Raw genomic sequence first — 8,406 nt, 5'->3', positions numbered from 1 at the left:
CCCAAATGAGTGGCTTCAGCACAGGGCAGAGCCCCTCCTGGCTGGAGCTCTGCTCCCAGCGGAGATCCTGGATGCACCACCCTGTCTCCAGGCTCCAACCAGCCCCACGACCTCCCAGACCTCCTGCAGATAATTCTTTAACAAAAACAAGTGGTTTGGTTCAGTTTTAGTTTAAAGAAGCATTTGGGGACCTGTGGCCTAAGGGGGCCACCGGCGGGTTTTAGGGTGGACAGACCTTAAGAGGTTTGTGCTAACAGTCAAAAAGCCAAATGTCTCAGCTCTTGAGTCAAGTCTAATCCTTAGACCTGATCACCTTGAGCCTGAACTGCTGCCAAATGGAAACTGATGGAGGGTATGGAAAAGTTCCAGAGAAGCAACTCCAGAGGCTCTGATTCAACAGAGCGTGGACAAGAGGAGGTGGCAAAAGGACATTTAATATTCTGATTGCTTCAAATGTGCCAAGTGCAAATGAACTGGTTCAACGATGGGAACAGCAGAGCCTAAGGAGGAGGATTGTGTTTGTCCAGATACACCCTGGAGCAGAAAACCTCATTAGAACCAGGGATATTTTAATGTGCAATAACATGTTACCCACTCCATGGAGATCCATGTGTGTGACCGTACACACACAGGTATGGGATGACTGTCTCAAGCACTGCAAAAGGGACCCAGTGCCAAAGGGACCCAGTGCCAAAGGGGATCCAGTGCCAAAGGGATCCAGTGCCAAAGGGACCCAGTGCCAAAGGGACCCAGTGCCAAAGGGATCCAGTGCCAAAGGGATCCAGTGCCAAAGGGAACCAGTGCCCAAGGGACCCAAGTGCCAAAGGGATCCGGTGCCAAAGGGATCCAGTGCCAAAGGGACCCAGTGCCAAAGGGACCCAGTGCCAAAGGGATCCAGTGCCAAAGGGACCCAGTGCCAAAGGGACCCAGTGCCAAAGGGGGCTGTGGTGAAGGAAAGGATTTAGAAAATCCCAGCTCAAGAAAAGGTTCTATGAAACTTCCCATCTGCCCAGGAGCTGCTCAGCTCCAACCACGTCCCAGCCCAGGTGGGTGCAAAAGGCAGGAACAGAACCAGACATGGAACAAGTTAAACCCAATGGCCTCCTTTGCCATGAGCCTCACTGAGGAGACCACCAAAGGGGACACCCAAGAGCACGCCTATTGCAGCGCTGAGACCACCCCCCAGAGAAAGTGGCAACCAGAATAAACCAGTATTTCATCTTCTACCCAGCTCCATGGCTGGGGAAGTCCTAAAGATCCAGCTTGGACACAGGGGCTTGGAGCAACCTGCTCTAGTGGAAGGTGTCCCTGCCTGGGGCAGGGGTTGGAGCTGGAGGAGCTTTAAGGTCCCTTCAACACAAACCATTCCATGATCTTAAACAGAAATTCCTTCCCAGGCCTCAGCCCCATGGAGTGAGCTCCAGCACATCCTGCCCATCCAGAAACCTTCCTGGTGTGCCCAGTACCATGGAGACCTTTGTACCAATGCTGACGCCGGTTTCGAAGGTGCACACTTACTGATCATCATATGCAAACCCCAAAGCTCTGAGAAAAATAGGTTTAAGGTGATTTTAGAAATATATATATATATATAAATAGTCCCTATATACATTAACAACAGGAGATGATGAGCAGAGGGAGGGGTGAAGAGCCGAGGCCATACAAAGCCAGTGCTCCTCGACCAGCAGCACCTTCCACCCAACCCTCATCCCACCGGGATCTTGTCCCAGCAGCCTCCACCTCACAAATAAACTGCCCTTCACTGGCACAACCTCTGCAAGCGGAGAGGGGAGGGGATGCTGCGAGGAGAGCTTCTGAACTACATGGGAAACACTTCAGGCACAGAGAGCAGCAGGAAGTGAGCTCCTTGCTCCAAAGCTGCTCTTGGAATCACCACCAAGACTGGAAGAAGAAAGCCTTCTCTTCCTTGAAATTGGGTTGGAAACAGATGATCATAAGGTCCTTTAACCCAAACCATTCCATGATTCTATGATTGAAATCCCATTAATTCCTTTAATCACAAAGTGTCTGCCGTTCTCTGCTGTGTCATGGCCCAAGCGCACAAGTCTTGGGTTGCTCACGTCCTCAGGCAAACAGAAGCAATGGGACAAGGTAACGCTTCCATGGATGCTGGAAGAAGATCCATGGGGTGACCAAGTGTTTGCAAACTGGCTGTGAGTCCATCAGCACTGAGCACCGAGGCAACGTCTGCCCCAACACAGACATTGTGCTGCCTTCCCTGGCACCTCCTTCACCCCAAACCCACCCCAGGGTGCCCACCTTCATCCCACCCAGGAAAGCCCAACTCAAGGTCTGGTTTAAGGAGGGATTACAAACCTACACAAAGCCACTGCTCTGGAGCCTCCTCAGTGGAAGCCATGCCCATGTGGTGCTCCACCCCATGTTCCAGAGCAGATCCATCCCACGGCTCCTTGCCGGATCCACTAAGGCTCGGTGGGGCTGGGGACCTCCAGCCTGGCCAAGCACCGGCGCTTCCCGAGCCAGGGGAGCCCCCTGGCTCCCTCCAGCCGCAGCCATCGGTGGGGAGGTGGCATCTCATCCACTACCAACGACACAAGACCAAGACATTGGGTTTTAGTGCTTCACCACAGCCTGAGCCGTGCACAGCAACTGGGTCATTAGAGGCCAGCAGAGGTCTGTCACTGGGATGCTCCCAGGCTGGACCAGTGAATGCCCAAGGATGAGTTATGTCACACCAGTGACACCAGCAGCAGCCTGGCCACCCAGTTAGACCTGCAAACAGCAACGTACCAGAACAGCCTCAGTGAACACAACCGAGTTCTTCTCTCTCACAGTAACCTATTAGTTACCATTAGAAACCCCAGTTTACAGTGAAGCCACCTCAGGACCTGCCCCACGTCTCAACCTCATGATCCACAACTGGCCCCAAACCACCCAACAGGCCTGGGGTGAAGCCAATGGTCACAGCAAGGTCCAACTTCCACGTGCATCAGCTGAACACAGAATGTTCTAATGCTCCCATTACCTTCCATTACACCAGTATCGTGCTGCTGTTTAAGGTTGGACTAAAGAGGGAGAAGCTCATGGGCAGCTTCCCAAGTGTTCCTCAGAAAAAGCAATATTCAGAGGAGAGATATTTATAGTTCAGAGGGAAAAAATATTTACATGAGAAATGAGGATTTAATTTAAATTACACGTTAAATAATAAAATATTTCATATTAAATATTAGTTCTATTTCAACACAAAATCATGTATCATCAGTTTCTAGGTGAGTGTAAGCACAATTTCTCCAAGACCTGGAGCACAAACTCAACATACAGTTTTCAGGTGGACACCAATAAAACATTCTGAATAGACAGGAGGACACACATCAAATTCACTGTTACTGCTCCACGTTGGATGCTCTGCTGAGCTATCCCCCATCGTGTGGTCTCCATCATCCCTTAGGGAAAGGAGCCCCATGGCATTATCTCCATCATCCTTAAGGAGCCCCCATCTCATAATCTCCATCATCCCTTAGGGAAAGGAACCTGTTCTCCTTGCACAGCCCCACCCTCAAGGGCAGCCCATGGACCTTCTGCTTGAAGGTACTGACTCCCAAGTGATCCTCTGATGTGAAATACCAACACACCGGTTGGCGAGGACGATGCTGCAACGCCTCCCAACTCCCATGCTCTTTCGCTAATGCTCCTCAAGTCCATGGTCTGGCTCCATGCAAAAGCCCATGGAAGGAAGGGAAGGGTCCCCAGTGCAGCCTCTGATGAAGACCACCTCAGGGTTCGGCTGGGATGCTTGGTGGGGCATATAAAGGATGCACCAAGTGGCACAAGCAGCTCTGAGGTTGGGAAGGAGGAAGAGGAAGAAGAGCACAAGGAACACAAACACCTTTTGTTGGGATCTGGATGGATATAAGGCACTCGGAACAACAGTGGGGTATTGGAAAATGATCACTGGGATCCTTCGGCGCATTGTGTTCTCCTTCCCTGTTTCCTGCCTGTCTGGAGATGAAACATGACCTGGCTGCAAAGCTGGAATGAGAAGAAATGACTCTGAACGAAACCAAAGGCACCCGGTGTTTTTAGAGCTGGAATTCTTATTGCTGATCATTGGCTTGCCCTAGAAGCTGTTCACTCCTTCCAGGGCACTCGCTCATCAGCTGGATTGCCAAGAGGGTGAGCTCCATGCTGGAGCAGGGATGGGGTTCCAGAGGGGAGTGGGGTGACAAACCTGGCCCAGCCAGGGCAACCCCGACCCCATGGGAGGATTCCATCAGAGCAGTGATGGTAGATGCTGCCAACGCACCTTGGAGCAAGAAGGACAACGCATGTACTTGGAAGATGATGCATTCCGCCCTGATCCCATGACAGAGTTTCAGGGAAGGCAGGCAGGGAAGGATGCTCTTGGGGATTTGCACCATAAAAGGTAAAGAATGAAAGTGTGAGAAATGAGACAAACTGAAGATAAAAACCCCACCAGCTCTATCCCAGGCAAGAGCTGGTGGTATCTGTGTGAGCACAAATGCCTTTTCTTGGTCAAGTTTTAGCAGATACACTGAGGTTTAAAAGGGCAAAGAGGGATGTGATGCAAGAAATGGAAATGAATCACAGATTAATAGCACACATGTCAACGAAGGAACTTCATGAATGGAAACAAAGGAGTCCCCAGTCCTTTGAACTCTCCTGTCCTGTGCTTTGGCCAATTCATTTTAGGAAGGAAAGAAAAGTCTGTTCAAAGGCTCAGGCAGAAAGAAAATGGGAGCTTTGAGGATGACTGCGAAGATGCTCTACAAAGATAATGTTTCAGTCTCAAACCATGGACGGGAACTGAACACTAAATGAGCAACTGCAACTGTGTTATTCACTAAATACTCTCTCATTTTGCAATGTTTTCATGTAACACGCATTCATGGTACTGGATATCTCATGTATGTTACAGTCCAAATGTGCACTAATTTATAGCATGAGGTAACTAATGGTTTATGTTATTTGATTCTGAAAGAGTAAGAATCACAGAACCACAGAATCCCAGACAGGTTTGGGCTGGGAGGGACCTTAAAGCTCCATCCCTGGCAGTGTTCAAGGCCAGGCTGGACACAGGGGCTTGGAGCAACCTGCTCTAGTGGAAGGTGTCCCTGCCCATGGCAGGGGTTGGAGCTGGAGGAACTTTAAGGTTCCTTCAACCCAAACCAGTCCACAAGCCTATGATTCCATGAGCAGGAAAAGAGTTAAAGTTTCAGTGCAAGGTCACTGCTACGCGGTGAGGATCCCTGAACACAAGTGCCACCAAATGCAAGGACCACGGCTCCAGCTCCCAGGCTTCCTGTCCCTCCTTTCACAGTCCCTCCTTTCACACAGCCTGTGGTACAATAAGTACCAAGGCTGGTTCTCAAGACCTGTTTTGTAAATCAAAGCCCAGATGACGCAGCACCAAGAGACCTCCATACACCTTATAACACACTTAAACAGGGACAGAGCAGGACCAGGACCTTGCCATGAGCCACCCAGCCCGGGTCGGCTCCAACACAACATCCAACATTCTGGCAAAGGATTTCCATGGGCTGACCAATGAGTCAGAAACAGTCCCATGGTGTGCACGATGAGAAATCTTTGATTAACATTTGCTGTGCCTGGAGCTAATTGTGTTTCAAGTCTAGTTCCACTATGGATCTAGTCTAGGAGACACTTCGGCAGCGCCCAGCAATGGGATGCGATGGTGCTGAATTGGAGCTTGCTCAGTACCCACCAACAGTGGGAGATTCTCTACAACATTCCTAGAAGTCCTAGAAAGTTCCGGAAAGCGAGCCACAAACATCAAAATTACACAATAAAAGAGTTTAATAGTTTAAATCTGACCAAGTAAGTTGAGAAACTAAAAAACAGACGGGGAAGGATCTGTCTTTTATAAAAGCCCCAACGCCAGGAGGAGGAGAAGGATTCTTCTCATCAGCATGAAATAGAAAAATACATTTTACATAGAGGTGCATCTCACGAACATTTCTATGCACACACTGCGGAAGGTGCGAGGTAACAGTCACTAGGAAAGACACATGAGGGAGGTGGGTCTGGTCACCATGATGCCCTTCTGGAATGAGGTAAGTGAGGTTCAGATGAGAAAAACCAATGTTTAGGAGCCAAATTGATTCTTTTTTACATTCAGATTTGCCCTGAAGTTCCTAAGTGAGAAAGTGCCTGATTGGGTTTACCAGAAACTTCCCATCAGCTGCGTTTTGACCTTAAATAGGGGAGATTTAGGTGAGATTAAGGAAGAAATTCTCTACTGTGAGGGTGCTGAGGCGCTGGCACAGGGTGCCCAGAGAAGCTGTGGCTGCCCCAGCCCTGGCAGTGTTCAAGGGCAGGTTGGACACAGGGGCTTGGAGCAACCTGCTCTAGTGGAAGGTGTCCCTGCCCGGGGCAGGGGTTGGAGCCGGAGGAGCTTTAAGGTCCCTTCAACCCAAACCACTCTGTGATGATTCTATGATTCTGGTTTGAGTAACAAGGGTCAATACAATCCTTTTACACCCTGATTAAGGAAACCATGCAAGCTAGGACAAGACTAGAAAAGCAAGCAGCAGTAGCACTGTATGTGTTAAGGAGCAGAAGCTAACAGCAATGGTAAATGCACTCTGCAATGACAGCAACAGCTTCCCCACCCCCCTCGCAAGTGGGCAGCATCACGAGTGCAGAGTCATGAGGCTGCTGAGCACTTCCCGTGTGCAGCGCTGCAACGTGTCCTACTGCAGGCCATGAGTAGTAAACAACACGATGTTGTGAAGGCAGATGCACCCCGGTACAACTCCCCATCTTCCTTCAGCTCTTTTTGAGGTCAAGCCCCCATCCCGCACAATCTGAACAGAATAAGATCTCCTCACAACAAGCTGTTTGGCTGGTTGTGATGTCCAAACCAGAGAAACCAAGAGCCACGTTCCTGAATCACGAACCCGCATCGTACCACACACCCCACTCAGTGCTTTCCCCTATGGAATGCTCTCCCCTAACACCAAGGGACTGGGATGAGATTAAGAAACTGAAATTCAGGGAGAAGCATCTGAAATCTTCTGTTTTCAAGCTGGGGTTGGCAAGAGCATGAAGTGCATTCCACCTGCCTTGTGAGAGCTCGTGGCTGGAGACACAGACAATTTAGGAACAAGAGAGAACACGGCAAAGAGGATTTCAGAGAGAACCGACGCCAAAGAAACCCCAACACACCAAAGGACATCAGCATGCTGTGTGACAGCAGCTTTCATTTTGTCTCTTGTCTAATGAGACCAAAACCTCTTGTAACAACACAATCGTTCGTCATTGCTGAATATGATTCCGGGTGAGATCACTGCTTGGGAAGAGAAGGAGGAGAATAAAATCTGTTCTTTAAAGGACTGAAAAGTGCAGGAAGAGCTGCTGTCTGCCATCAAAGAAGCCAATATTACACTGCAAAAGTATCAAATGATCTTATTTATCAAGGAACATTAATCTGGCAGCTATGATGCAGGACCTTCCTCTCCCATGAAGTCTCAGGGGACATCAACTGCACGGTCTGAGTACTTGCAAAAGCTTGTTGTACCTCTTCCCCCATGACAGGTAAACGGCTTTAGTCTTCAGTGTTGGCAGAAATGAGGGACTCTGCCATGTGGCAGCTGTTTCCTGCACCAGATACACCAAAGAACTGAAGAAAAAAGGCTCTTACTGCAGTAAGACAGAGCTCAGCACAACAGAAGGTCTAAGAAAAGAAACCTTCCTAGTAAATGCTGACAAAAATAAGACTGAAGATGGGTAAGGGTGGCAAAGATCAAAGGAAGAGGTGTAAAACCCCAAAGCCTCAGAATGGGCTGCAGAGCCCTGAGCTCCACACCCAGGCAACAGCTCCAACAGGGCAGGAGGGAAACCAAGGCGCTGAGGCTAAGGAGGTTATGGTGTAAACCTTTAGTGACTGGCACTGAGAGGTGCTTGAAGTGATGCCACTGATAAATCATGATTCAATTACAGCTCAATGGCTGATTTCTGGATCCCACATCTTAATTTTTTCCCCTTAGATATGTTATTTAGGGATGTCTCTCAGCTTCCAACCCCTTGCACACTGTGCCATCCCCAAATCCTTTCCACTGGCAAACTGGAATGCCCAAGCTGCTTGGAACAGATGTTGAGGGGAGTAATGTAGGGTTTGTCATTGTTGTTGGTTTTTCCCCTTCTTGTTAAATGTGTGCACGCACTGGTTTTCCATCCTGCAACTCTAAAAAGTAGTAAGGGTAGCAAAGCCCTTGGATGAGATCTTCAGAAGTTCTTCCCTTCCAACCCAAACCATCCTGTGATCCTATGAAAGTCTTGGGACGCTCGTGAAATTTGTCTCAGGCTTCACTGAGGATGTATTATCCAGGCGGATAACTGGGATTTTGTCTCCCATAACTGTTATCTCTCAAGAGAAGCAGCAAC

The sequence above is a fragment of the Nestor notabilis genome, unplaced genomic scaffold, assembly GCF_000696875.1.
Source record: "Nestor notabilis isolate BGI_N333 unplaced genomic scaffold, ASM69687v1 scaffold6453, whole genome shotgun sequence".
Taxonomy (NCBI): Eukaryota; Metazoa; Chordata; class Aves; order Psittaciformes; family Psittacidae; genus Nestor; species Nestor notabilis.
Note: the sequence above shows the minus strand (reverse complement) of the source record.